This window comes from Macaca mulatta, chromosome 4 (assembly GCF_049350105.2).
Source record: "Macaca mulatta isolate MMU2019108-1 chromosome 4, T2T-MMU8v2.0, whole genome shotgun sequence".
NCBI lineage: Eukaryota > Metazoa > Chordata > Mammalia > Primates > Cercopithecidae > Macaca > Macaca mulatta.
Window position 1 is genome coordinate 164770190 of NC_133409.1, and position 14157 is coordinate 164784346.

The window sequence follows — 14157 nt, forward strand, 5'->3', positions numbered from 1 at the left end:
GACTAGCCTCGCCAACATGGTGAAACTCTGTCTCTACCAAAAATACAAAAATTAGCTGGGCGTGGTGGCGCACACCTGTAATCCTAGCTGCGTGGGAGGCTGAGGCAGGAGAATTGCTTGAACCCAGGAGGCGGAGATTGCAGTGAGCTGAGATTGCACCATTGCACTCCAGCCTAGGTGACAGAGTGAGACTAAGGGAAAGGAAGGGGAGGGGAGGGGAGGGCAGGGCAGGGCAGGGCAGGGCAGGGAAGGGAAGGGAAGGGAAGGGAAGGGAAGGGAAGGGAGATGAACAGGATTTAAAACTCTTCAATAAATACAGTGAATAATAAAACACATGTTTCAAATTTGAGCTGTATGGAAGGGGGATGAGTGTGATGAAGAGGGAAAAAACATTGATACATGTGTTAAGTGAAGCTAAAGCTACAAAAGATCAAGTATATCGTCCGGGTATGGTGGCTCACGCCTGTAATCCCAGCAATTTGGGAGGCCGAGGCAGGCAGATCACGAGGTCAGGAGTTCGAGACCAGCCTGGCCAATATGATGAAACTCCGTCTCTACTAAAAATACAAACATTCTCCTTGCATAGTGGGGTGCGCCTGTAATCCCAGCTACTCAGGAGGCTGAGGCAGGAGAATCACTTGAACCCGGGAGGCGGAGGTTGCAGCGAGTCGACGTCTTGCCACTGCACTCCAGCCTGGGTGACAGAGTGAGACTCCGTCTCAAAAAAAAAAAAAAAAAAAAAAAAAAAAAGTACCGTAATTACAGACGGTGGCGGTAGCTGTTTAGGAAACAAAGGGCTTAGACAAGGGGAAGAGAGTAGCGTGGTCAGAGAAAGCCTGTCTAAAGAAATAGTTAAGGCCGGGAGTGATGGCTCACGCCTGTAATCCCAGCATTTTGGGAGTCTGAGGCAGGTGGATCACGAGGTCAGGAGATCGAGACCATCCTGGCTAACACGGTAAAACCCCGTCTCTACTAAAAAATACAAAAAAATTAGAGGGGGGCGGTGGCGGGCGCCTGTAGTCCCAGCTACTCTGGAGGCTGAGGCAGGAAAATGGCGTGAACCCGGGAGGCGGAGCTTGCAGTGAGCCGAGATCGCACCACTGCACTCCAGCCTGGGAGACACAGCGAGACTCCCTCTCAAAAAAAAAGAAAAAAAAAAAAAAAGAAATAGTTAAGCTAAACTCCCCAAGAATCACAGTGAATCCTATGAAGAAGCATGGAGAAACAGCCCTACTGCAGGTATACCTTGGTGACCTCAAGCTGCTCAGTGTTGCTGGAACTGAGGAAGAGGTGGAATGGAAACAGAGGGTTGGAGGTGGTTGGAGAGATAAGCAAGTGCCAAATCCCTTGGGGACTTGAAAACCAATGATAAGGAATTAGCATAATCTCAATACAAGGAAATTTGCATAATCTCAATACAAGGAAAGCCGTGAAAAGATTTTAAGCAGTATGGGAGAGAAAGAAGTATGGGATTTACACTTTAACTTGATCACTCTTACTGCCCAGTGGATTCAAGAGTGAGAAAAGGTTAGAAGGTAGTCTCTGTCTTCACTGTCATTATCATTCACTCCCTCCTCCTGCCACTTTCACCTCTGCATTGCTGACCCCCAAAATCCCCACAGCATTATATGCTACCCACAGGACAACACTGCACCTCCGCAAAGGCCTAATAATCCCTGTTCATTCAGCTTCCAAATTCCTGCAACCTTTTGCCCCAAAGCCATGAACCCATCCAGACCCTCTTACTAGGCATCCTGCCACACAGATCTCTTGTTCTATAGCTCGCATCAGCCTCCTCTGGGAGGAAAACCCTAGATCCTCCACTATGACCATCTCTTTTATCCCTCTACTCACCTCCTAGTTCAAACTCATGCCACCTTCTGTGTTCCTGGAACTAGATGTCATAGTGTTTTCTTTGCAAACAATTTGAATTCATGACACCATAAAATGCCTCACGTTGAAAGGAACTTTAGAGATATTCTGGTTTAACCTGCAGGTTTTTATGACAAAGAAACAGGCCTGGCATGGTTAGAAGATTTTTCTGAGGTCTCTGAAGTTAGGGATTGGCAAAGCAGGACTAAACCCTGGGCCTCTGACTTCCTAGTTGGAGTTCCTTGCATGATTTTAAAGCAATTTCTAAAAACACGGCAGAGTGAGGGTGCCTCATGTTTTATAAAACACTTCAACACCTGCTATCTCGTAGAATCACGGCAGCCCCCAGGTAATAGATATAAATTGAAGCTGACAAAGACGGAGTGCTGAGAGTGTTGCTAAGCAGGACTTAGACTCAGGTGTTGTGGATCCAAGTCCTGCCAAAACTACAAAAACTTTCCTATTGTCAGAAGTTAGTCCTGGGCATCAAAATTAGAGGTTTCCTATTTCTGCTCGTTATTATTGGTTAATGACGCCTTTGTGTGTATTAGTTTTACATTCCTCTGAAGACCACATTTTTTACAGCCCTATCAAGCTCTATTTGCCCATGTAATTATCGCTATTTTTCCTTTTTATTTATTTTTTAATTGACACATAATTGTACATATTGTGACAACGCTGGAAGGTTGTCAGTCTACCGGAATGAGGGCAAGGAACACCTGGACCACTCAGGGTGGAAAACCGCTTAAAGGCATTCTTAAACCACAGTGGTATTTTGATATATGTATATAATTTATAATGATCAATTCAGGGTAATTAGTATATTCATCACCTCGTACATTTATTATTTCTTTGTGTTGGAAATATTCAAAATCCTCTCTTCTAGCTGTTTTATTTTTATTTATTTCATTTATTTATTTATTTATTTTCCTTTTTTTGAGATGGAGTCTCACTCTGTCACCCAGGCTGGAGTGCAGTAGTGCGATCTTGGCTCACTGCAACCTCTGCCTCCTAGGTTCAAGCAATTCTCGTGCCTCAGCCTCCCGAGTAGCTGGGATTACAAGCGCCCACCACCACACTTGGCTAATTTTTTTGTATTTTTAGTAGAGACAGGGTTTTACCATGTTGACCAGGCTGGTCTCGAACTCCTGACCTCAGGTGATCCACTCGCCTCGGCATCCCAAAGTGTTGAGATTACAGGCATGAGCCACTGCACGCAGCCCCTTCTAGCCATTTTAAAATATACAGTAAGTTAATGTTAACTGTAGTCATCCTACAGTGCTGATAGAACACTAGAATTCATTCCTCCTATCAGTTGTTTTCTTTTTCTTTTTACTTGTTGGGAACAGGCTCCCAAATCTGGCCATAAACTGGTCCCAAAACTGGCCATAAACAAAATCTCTACAGCACTGTGACATGCTTTTTTGTCGTTGTTGTTAATATTATAAAATATTCTTTTATTATTATTATTATACTTTAAGTTCTAGGGTACATGTGCATAACGTGCAGGTTTGTTACATATGTATACTTGTGCCATGTTGGTGTGCTGCACCCATCAACTCGTCATTTACATCAGGTATAACTCCCAATGCAATCCCTCCCTCCTCCCTGCTCCCCATGATAGGCCCCGGTGTGTGATGTTCCCCTTCCCGAGTCCAAGTGATCTCATTGTTCAGTTCCCACCTATGAGTGAGAACATGCAGTGTTTGGTTTTCTGTTCTTGCGACAGTTTGCTGAGAATGATGGTTTCCAGCCGCATCCATGTCCCTACAAAGGACACAAACTCATCCTTTTTGATGGCTGCATAGTATTCCATGGTGTATATGTGCCACATTTTCTTAATCCAGTCTGTCACTGATGGACATGTGGGTTGATTCCAAGTCTTTGCTATTGTGAATAGTGCCGCTGGCCATGACACCCATGCTGGAAGGTTGTCAGTTTACCGGAATGAGGGCAAGGAACACCTGGCCCACTCGGGGCGGGAAAACCCCTTAAAGGCATTCTTAAACCACAAACAATAGCATGAGGGATCTGTGCCTTAAGGACATGTTCCTGTCTCAGATAACTAGCCAGACCCATCCCTTTATTTCAGTCCATCCCTTTGATTCCCATAAGGAATACTTTTAGTTAATCTACAATCTATAGAAATAATGCTTTTCACTGGCTTACTGTCAATAAATATGTGGGTAAATCTCTGTTCGAGGCTTTCAGCTCTGATTTCCCACTCCACACTCTATATTTCTGTGTGTGTGTCTTTAATTCCTCTAACGCCACTAGGTTAGGGTCTCCACGACCGAGCTGGTCTCGGCATTTACTTATTTATTTACTTTTTAATAGAGACAGGGTTTTGCCATCTTTCCCAAGCTGATCTCAAACTCCTGGGCTTCAGTGATCCTCCTGCCTCAGCCTCCCAAGGTGCTGGGATTACAGGCATGCGCCACTGCATCTGGCCTGATGATTTTATAATTGTTAACCACTCTCCCTCTCCCCCCTTCCCCACTCCCCTACCCAGCCTCTATAAATGACTATTCTACCCTCTACTTCTATGAGATCAACTTTTTAACCTTCCACATATAAGTGAAAACATGCAATGTTTGTCTTTCTGTGCCTGGCTTATTTCACTTATAATGTCCTCCAGGCTCATCCATGTTGCCGTGAATTATAGGATTTTGTTCTTTTTTATGGCTGAATAGTACTCCATTGTGTGTATATACACCACATTTTCTTTCTCCATTCATCTGGTGATGGACACTTAGGTTGATTCCATATCTTGGCTACTGTGAATAGTGCTGCCATAAACATGGGGGTACAGTTATCTTGAGATCAGATTTTTTAATGTGGTTAAGGAAGAACTTTGTCCAATATGGAAGTTGATTGGAATGAGGGTAAGGGTTTCGGAGCAGGAGAGAAACTTAAAGAACAAACATAATGAAGAAAAGAGATGCCCTACAGGTTTACACCTGTAATCCCAGAACTTTGGGAGGCTAAGTTGGAAGGATTGCATAAGCCCAGGAATTCAAGACCAGTCTGGACAACATAGTGAGACAGCATCTCTACAAAACAAAAACAAATTAGCCAAGCAGGGTGGCATGTAACTGTAGTCTCAACTACTTGGGAGGCTGAGGCAGGAGGATTGCTTCAGCCCAAGAGGTCAAGGCTTCAGTAAGCCGTGATTGCAACACCACTGCATTGCAGCCTGGGTAACAGAGCAAGACTATATTAGAAAGAAAGAGAAAGAAAAGAGGGGAGGGGAGGGAAGGGAAGAAGGAAGGGAAGAAGGAAGGAAGGAAGGAAGGAAGGAAGGAAGGAAGGAAGGAAGGAAGGAAGGAAAAGACAGGAAGGAAGGAAAAGACAGGAAGGAAGGAAGGAAAGAAGGAAGGAAGAAAGAAGGAGGGAAGGAAGGAAGGGAGGGAGGGAGGGAGGGAGGGAAAGACAGAGAGGAAGGAAGGAAGGGAGGAAGGAAGGAAGGAAGGAAGGAAGGAAAAGACAGGAAGGAAGGAAGGAAGGGAGGAAGGGAGGAAGGGAGGAAGGGAGGGAAAGACAGAGAAAGGAAGGAAGGAAGGAAGACAAAGGAAGGAAGGGAGAGAAAGAAGGAAGGAAGGAGGAAGGAAGGAAGGAAGAAAGGAAAGAAAGAGAGAGAGAGAAAGGAAGGAAGGAAGGAAGGAAGGAAGGAAGGGAAGGAAGAGAGAAAGAAAGATGCAAACTTTACCAAGTTTGTGATTTGGGCTAGAGTCAGATGTGGATGCAGATCCAACACCAGTATGGCAACTACTGTTATGAGGAAATACGCTCTAAAACTGGTTTTCTTGTTTTAAGCGCAAGTTACCACAGCACAATTTCACCATAGCAAAAGAATGGAGATGGTCCCATGGATTCATTATTAAAATACTTGAAGTATATACAAATTGGATTCTTTGAATTATTTTTTCCAGCTCATTTGAGGTTTAGAGTTTCAAATCCAATGTCAAAAATATTCTCAGTGACAAAAAAAAAAAAATGTCCTTCTCAGTTGCTTTGCAGGATGTGGAAGAGATTACTGCTTCAGAGGAAATATATTTTGGAATGCATTGCATCCTGATGCTACAATTAGTTCTATTCTTGTTCTGAAAATGGAAAGGGTCAGGGGCTCTGCGTAACTGACATTTAGCAGCAGCGGCAGATGCAAGCTGGCAGCTAGCACTCAGCCAGGAGAAGTGGCTTGCTTTTGCCATCCGAGCCCAACATAGACAAGTTAACGGAACACTTACGCAAGAATTATTGTTTCCTTGTTCTTTTATTTGCTTTTATTTTGATGAGCTCAAACATTTTTTCCCAAACATCAGACCTATTATTGTCAACATTCCCTTAGGGTGTGCTAGGTACAGTTACTTACACATGTTGTAAAACCTCCCAGGCCAGGCGTGGGGACTCACGCCTGTAATCCCAACACTTTAGGAGGCCAAGGCGGGCAGATCACGAGGTCAGGAGATCGAGACCATCCTGGCCAACATGGTGAAACTCCGTCTCTACTAAAATACAAAAACTTAGCCAGACATGGTGATGCATGCCTGTAATCCCAGCTACTCAGGAGGCTGAGGCAGAGGAATCACTTGAACCCGGGAGGCAGAGGTTGCAGTGAGCCGAGATTGCGCCACTGTACTCCAGTATGGCGACAGAACAAGACTCCATCTCAAAAAAACAAAACAAACTCCCAAATGTGAACGAAAAATACCTGCACTTACCTCAGATGTTAAGTACTATAAGAATATAGTTGATTCCCTTTGTGAGTAGTTGCTAAGAGAAATCTTGTGGGTCTATTAATTAAAAGCCCAGAATAATGTAATTATTAGGATTTTCTTAATATTATTCACTGAACCTGAATAATAGTCTGAGAAATGAATATGATAACAAATCAAGCAAACAACATTACTTGCTTTTAGAAGGCTAAAATTAAATGTCTAAAGTAGCAAGTGTTCTGTTGAAAATAATCATGCAAAATGCACATATCTTGCATACCATCAAATCAGACCATTTTTCAGGGCATCCTCCATTATTGCATTCCACCCCATTCACACTCCTTGGCAAGTAAGACACCCAAGTTGTGACATGCAGATTCTGGTTTAGCTCAGCTGAGTGCTGTGTGAGTGTGGTGGCATAGATGAGTCAGCCAGATACCTCACCCCACATGCCTCTCATACCTATCCAGTGACCCCAAGATCTGTATATTGGCTAGCAAATATACAGAAAGCTTACAGCACATTACCTTGGCCTTGGGGATTTGTTCATTCTTCAAAGTCAACTGAAATCTGGAGACACTGAATCATCTTCTCCAACACTGCACTACACTACACTAGCATGCTTGCTTCAGCAGCACACATACTAAAATTGGAACAATACAGAGGAGATTAGCATGGCCCTTGCGCAAGGATGACACGCAAATTCGTGAAGGATTCCATATTTTCAAAGATCGAGTGTTCTCATGCATAAGTAGGAGCTAAGCTATGAGAATGCAAAGGCGTAAGAATGATACAATGGACTCTGGGGACTCAGGGAAAGGGTGGGAGTGGAGTGAGGGAAAAACGACTACAAATCGGGTTCATTGTATACTGCTCAGGTGATGGGTGCACCAAGATCTCACAAATCACAACTAAAGAACTTACTCATGTAACCAAATACCACCTGTTCTCTAAAAACCTATGGAAATAAATAATTTGTATATACAAGCCAATATTTAAAAGCAAGGAGGATTACTGGTCTAAGATGGTAAGATTATATCTCTAAGATAACCATTTCCAGTCTTTTAAGGCACTGAATGGTGTACATAGGATTTTTAATAAGAATTCCTATGACTGAGTACTGTTTGTGTTCATGTTAGGTTATTTTTATTTCTTTGGGTAAGAACACTAAAACTGCCTTTGCATTTAAGATTCTGACTGGGTGTGGTAGCTCACGCCTGTTATCTCTGAGCTTTGGGATGCCAGGGCAGGAGGCTCGCTTGAGGCCAGGAGTTTGATAGCAGCCTGGGCAGCACAGCAAAACCTCATCTCTACAAAAAATGCAAAAAAAAAAAAAAAAAAAATGTCCAGGTGTGGTGACATGCACCTGCAGTCCCAACTACCCGGAAGGCTGAGGCAGGAGGATCCCTTGAGCCCAGGAATTCAAGGCTACAGTGAGCTATGACAGCACCACTGACCTCCAGCCTGGGTGACAGAGCAAGAATCTGTCTCTTAAAAAAAGCGGGGGGGGGGGGGGCAGGGTGGGGGAAGATTCAGATGAAGCAGAAAATGAAAATAATGTTTTAGGAATGCAAAATAGGCTGGACGCGGTGGCTCACGTCTGTAATCCCAACACTTTGGGAGGCCAAGGTGGGTGGATCACCTGAGGTCAGGAGTTCAAGAACAGCCTGGCCAACATGGTGAAACCCTATGTCTACTAAAATTTACAAAGAATTAGCTGGGCATGGTGGCAGGCACCTGTCATCCCAGCTAAGGCAGGAGAATCGGATGAACCCTGGAGGCAGAGGTTGCAGTGAGCTGAGATTGAGCCATTGCACTCCAGCCTGGGCAACAAGAGCAAGACTCTGTCCATCTCAAAAAAACACAATAATTTTAAAAAAAGGAATGCAAAACAAGTAACACCAGTCAAAATGTCACCGCTCTGCTTTCTTAAAAATTGAATTTTATATAAACAGCATTTTATTTGCCATTGAATTAAAACAAGGCTCAGTATAATTGAATAGGTTTATATTTTCAGGCAGTTTCTGATTCTGTGAAAAGTATACTTTATAATCAAGAGTACTGACAACATTATGAGCAACTTTCCTTATCATCTAATATCTCTGATAAAGAGTATGATGCTACAACACTAACTCTAGTAGTGAACTGCAGTATAAAACATTAATAAGCAAAAACTTAACAATCCAGAAGACTGTCTACAAAAAAGCAAACAACTGGACTGGCTTCCATAGATCATCTAGTCCCTTTACCAATTTGTTAACAATGAAATTAATATAATTAAGATGGCACCTTTCGGCCAGAGGCTATGGCTTTGTGGCTCTGTGGCCGGCTTACTTTTTGTTCTAAGAAGACAGAAGTCAAAAAGCCAGAGTAAGAAACCAGTGATACCACTTTACCATCAGGACACATGACAATTGATCCTAATGGTTTTTTCACTTGAGCCTTCTAGCCAAAATTGACTTGCAAACAAAACATTCCGAAATATTTAACAGCTGAACCTTTAAATGCAGCCATTTTTGCACTTCCATCCAAAAAAAAAAAGAGGCTGGCCAGGCACAGTGGCTCATGCCTGTAATCCCAACACTTTGGGAGGTCAAGGCTGGTGGATCGCTTGAGTCCAGGAGTTTGAGACCAGCCTGGGCAACGTGGCAAAAACTCATCTCTACAAAAAATACGAAAATTAGCTGGGTGTGGCGGCATGGACCTGTAGTCCCAGCTACTCAGGAGGCTGAGGTGGAAGGATTACTTGAGCTTGGGAGGTCAGGGCTTCAGTGAGCCATGATGGTGCCACTGCACTCCAGCCTGGGTGACAGTGAGACGCTGTCTCAAAAGAAAAAAAGAGAGAGAGGCTAATGTTGGACCTGTCAATATTTTTCCAAAGTCTTAGAACTCAGTAAGACTAAGGTACATTTAGATAAAGCTGAAAAACCTCATCCACATCTCTACAAGAAAATGTTGATAAGACTAAAAAAGCAAGTTAAACAAAACAGGCACAGTTCCACGACATCCTCGGGAAACATTTTCTGAATACTAAAAAGAAACAATTATTAAATACAATAAAAATACATTTAAATATCAGAAAAACCTGGAAAGTACTTTTTTTTTTTTTTTTTTTTTTTTGAGACAGAGTCTCACTCTGTCGCCCAGGCTGGAGTGCAGTGGCGCTATCTCGGCTCACTGCAAGCTCTGCCTGCCTCAGCCTTCTGAGTAGCTGGGACTACAGGCACGTGCCACCACGCCTGGGGAATTTTTGTATTTTTAGTGGAGACAGGGTTTCACCGTGTTAGCCAGGATGGTCTCGATCTCCCAATCTCATGATCCGCCCGCCTCAATCTCCCAAAATGCTGGGATTACAGGCATGAGCCACCGCGCCCAGTGAAAGTACATTTTAAAATTCATGGCTAGTACTCACAGAAGACATAGGACCCTGAAGGTACAAAACATCATGTTTCAGGGCAGTTCAAGTTTCAGATGAATCCAAGTATTCAGTACTCTTTAAATTGTTATACCAAGATACCTTTAGACTTAGTTCTTATATTTTAAAATTGTGTTTAAGATCCCTAACCCAAAATAGCTAGCAGCATGTTACTTGATTTCCTGGAACTACAGATTAACAGAGCTAGAAAGATATTCAAGATGATTTGTTTCAACACCTATTTATAGATAAGTGAGTGTCCTGAGATCCAGATACATGGAAGGTCATGCAGTGGCAAGATGAAAACCAGGACCCAGATTCCTTGACTCTTAATTTACTGAATCCTGGTTGTAATTTTAATTTTGAGATTGATTTTGACAGTAATTCCATGCTTAGTTTACTACTACAGGAGATTTAAAAAAAAAAAAAAAAAAAAACTGCAGTGGAGAATAAAGATAACAGTTACAGATACTTTCCCTCCTCAAAAAAAAAAAAAAAAACACCCTCAATAAGCAAAAAAATTTTCGTATTACTTTTTTTGCCCTAAATTGCCAAATGTGTGGCCTAAATTCATTTCCCTTTAATGCCAAAGCCTAAATTAGAAGCATTGTCTTCCTTTTAAGAAAACACCCTTAATCTGAGGTTACAAATAACCCCAAAATCCCAGTGGCTTAAAACCAAAAGGGCTTTCTCAGTCATGCCAAATGTCCGTGCTGGTTCAACAGGGGATGCTGCGGCAAGTAAACACTCAGAAACAGATCCCCAGAAAGCTTCATGGATTAAGAACCCCTACTCAGTGTATGTTAATTACCTTGATTTAGCCATTCCACAATATATACATATATCAAAACGTCATGTTGTACACCATAACTACATACCATTTTTATTTGTCAATTTAAATAATAAAAAAATAACTTAGAGGTGACGTACACTTCTCCTTGCAAATCACTGGTCAAACTGATCACAACGTGCCATCCAACCACATGGGGTCAGTAAATGCAATAGTAGAAAGCAGTGGCTGGGGGTAGGGGCTCACGCCTGTAATCCCAGCACTTTGGGAGGCCAAGGAGGGAAGATCACCTGAGGCCAGGAGTTTGAGATTAGCCCAGGCAACACAACAAGATCCCTGTCTCTACAAAATTTAAAAATTAGCCAGGCGTGGCTTCAGCCCCAGAGTTCAAGGCTGCAGTGAGCTATGACTGCTCCACCGCACTTCAGCCTGGGCAACAGAGTGAGACCCCAACCCTCTAAAAATCAAAAAACAGAAACAAGAAGACAGAAAGCCGGAACATATTTGGAGAACAGCGTAACTATCATACTCTATATTTCTGAAACATAAAAAACTGAATATTGACCCCCTCTGATTGAATACACAACAGTTTATGAAATACTTAATTTTTAAATCATAAGCCAAAAGAAGCTAAAGAGAATGTCACGAAGAATCAAGAGCCTCCTGCAATACCCTTTGTTCCACCACCAGCTAACTGATGACCCTGGCAGGTCACATCAGTTTCCTCATTTGTAAAATATGTAATGGGTGAGACTAGATGATTTCTGAGGTCCTATCTGGCCTTATAAGACCTACAGTCCTCAGTGGCTCACGCCTGTAATCCCAGCACTTTGGGAGGCTGAGGAGGGCGGATCATGAGGTCAGGAGATCGAGACCATCCTGGCTATGGTGAAACTCCGTCTCTACTAAAAATACAAAAAATTAGCCGGGCGCGGTGGTGGGCACCTGTAGTCCTAGCTACTCGGGAGACTGAGGCAGGAGAATGACATGAACCCAGGAGGCGGAGCTTGTAGTGAGCCGAGATCGCACCACTGCACTCCAGCCTGGGCAACAAAGTGAGACTCTGTTTAAAAAAAAAAGACCCACAATCCTAATTTACATGAATTTATGAGAGTATTCAGAAGGACTCTTTACTGAATTAGCAATACTAAAGTCAAAAGATTTTCTCTTAAAAATGCAACAACTAGGCTGGGTGCAGTGGCTCACACCCGTAATCCCAGCAATTTGATAGGCCAAGGTGGGCGGATCACCTGAGGTCAGGAGTTTGAGACCAGCCTGGTCAACATGGTAAAACCCTGTCTCTACTAAAAATACAAAAAATTAGCCAGGTGTGGTGGCGGGTGCATGTAATCCCAGCTACTCAGGAGGCTGAGGCAGGAGAATCTATTGAACCCGGGAGGCAGAGGATGCAGTGAGCTGAGATCTTGTCATTGCACTCCAGCCTGGACAAGAGCAAGACTCCATTTCAAAAACAAAAACAAAAAAAGGCCGGGCTCGTGATGGCTCACGCCTGTAATCGCAGCACTTTGGGAGGCCAAGGCAAGTGGATCACAAGGTCAGGAGTTCAAGACCAGCCTGGCCAACACAGTGAAACCCCGTCTCTACTAAAAATACAAAAATTAGCCAGGCAGGGTGACACATGCCTGTAGTCTTAGCTACTCAGAAGGCTGAGGCAGGAGAATCACTTGAACCTGGGAGGCGGAGGTTGTGGTGAGCCACAATTGCACCACTGCACTCCAGCCTGAGCAACAGAGCGAGACTCCGTCTCCAAAAAAAAAAAAAAAAAGTCTTAATTTCTAAAAACCATGCAAAAATAATTATTTCTTGGTTGGCATTTGTTTTGTTTTGTTGCTTTGTTTTATTGTACTTTCTTAATAGTCACAGAAGCAGAAAATCTCACTTTGTTCAAGGAATTATAGTATGTTGTTTGGCTTGCACCAAAGACTCTTACACCAATATCTAGGAGGAGCTTTTCTAGCCAAAGCAAAAGTTCTCTGTTCATTCTAGACCTGACTGTGCTTTACTATGTTTTGATACACAATTTTTTCATTATTTATTTATCTATAATTGTATTTGTCCCTTTTCTTATAGGGTTGAGGGAATTCTAAATTCTACAAAGCAATAATGTAGCATTATACTTTTCCCTTATAGGAATCAGCCCATACTCTTAATGTGAATTAAAGTCGTTCGGTCCAACCAGTTTATGAGATACGGGCACTCTTATTTATTCGTGATCATTAGGCAGATCTTGAAAGAAAAAAAAAAAAAACTTGGTTTTATATAATATGGAAAGAGAATAGTATAAGCTCCTGTCTGATAAAGGAAAATATGAAATTAGATATATGACTCCCTAATCCATTCTAACAAAAGGTAGATTGTGAAGCAAGTCACTTGAAGCCAAGACACTCTATTTAGATCCTATGTTAGTAAACGTCTTGATCTGGGCCAGGCATCGTTGGTCATTCCTGTAATTCTAGCAGTTTGGGAGGCTGATGTGGGAGGATCGTTTAAGTCCAGGAGTTTGAGACCAGCTGGCCAATATATCAAGACCCAATCTCTACACAAAATAAAACAACAGCTAGGCATGGGTGGTGCGTACCTGTAGTGACAGCTACTCAGGAGGCTGAGGCGAAATCACTTAACCCCAGGAGTTCAAAGCTGCAATGAGCTATGAGTGATCCATTGCACTTCAGCCTGGGTGACCCCGTCTCAACGAGTGTAGTTAAGGAAGCTGAATGTGGGGCCCAATGTGAAAAAGAGCCTGGTTAGCTACTAATAAACTGAGGTGAATGGTCCAAACCAGGATTAAAGTTTACTCTTTTCTCTTCCATGAATGTTAAGATTCTCTGTGGGGTTTCTTCCTAATATTCAACGTGAGGAAAGGACAGACATTCTTGCTTTCCAATTGTCTTACAGAAGCCTGCTTTACCCATCTGAAAAAGTAAACTTATATTTGCATAAACCCCAAGTCTGGTTAACCATATTTCCAAAATCTGACTTGAAAAGTCATTAAACGTGTCCAGGGCGGGAGATGATGCCAGCTCATAAATTGTACATGTCATTCATTACTTCAGATATACATTAATGTAAAATAAACTTCATCGGTCTTGAAAAATTATTTCCCGGCCAGGTGCGGTGGCTCATGCCTGTAATCCCAGCACTTTGGGAAGCTGAGGCAGGCGGATCACCTGAGGTCGGGAGTTCAAGACCAGTCTGACAAACATGGAGAAATCCCGTCTCTACTAAAAATACAAAATTAGCTGGGCGTGGTGGCACATGACTCTAATCCCAGCTACTCGGGAGGCTGAGGCAGGAGAATTGCTTGAACCCGGGAGGCAGAGGTTGCAGTGAGCCGAGATCGCGCC

The 14157-nt window shown here is 42.9% G+C and overlaps 1 protein-coding gene and 1 non-coding gene across 2 annotated transcripts in view; one reads left to right on the top strand and one right to left on the bottom strand.

Annotated features, from left to right (window-relative positions):
* RNF144B (ring finger protein 144B) overlaps window positions 1–14157 on the bottom strand; it is a 188461-nt gene that overhangs the window by 153136 nt on the left and 21168 nt on the right. The window lies entirely within an intron of this gene.
* LOC114677779 (U6 spliceosomal RNA) lies at window positions 7211–7313 on the top strand. The gene has a single exon (XR_003729225.1). It is a non-coding gene; the product is annotated as a U6 spliceosomal RNA (small nuclear RNA).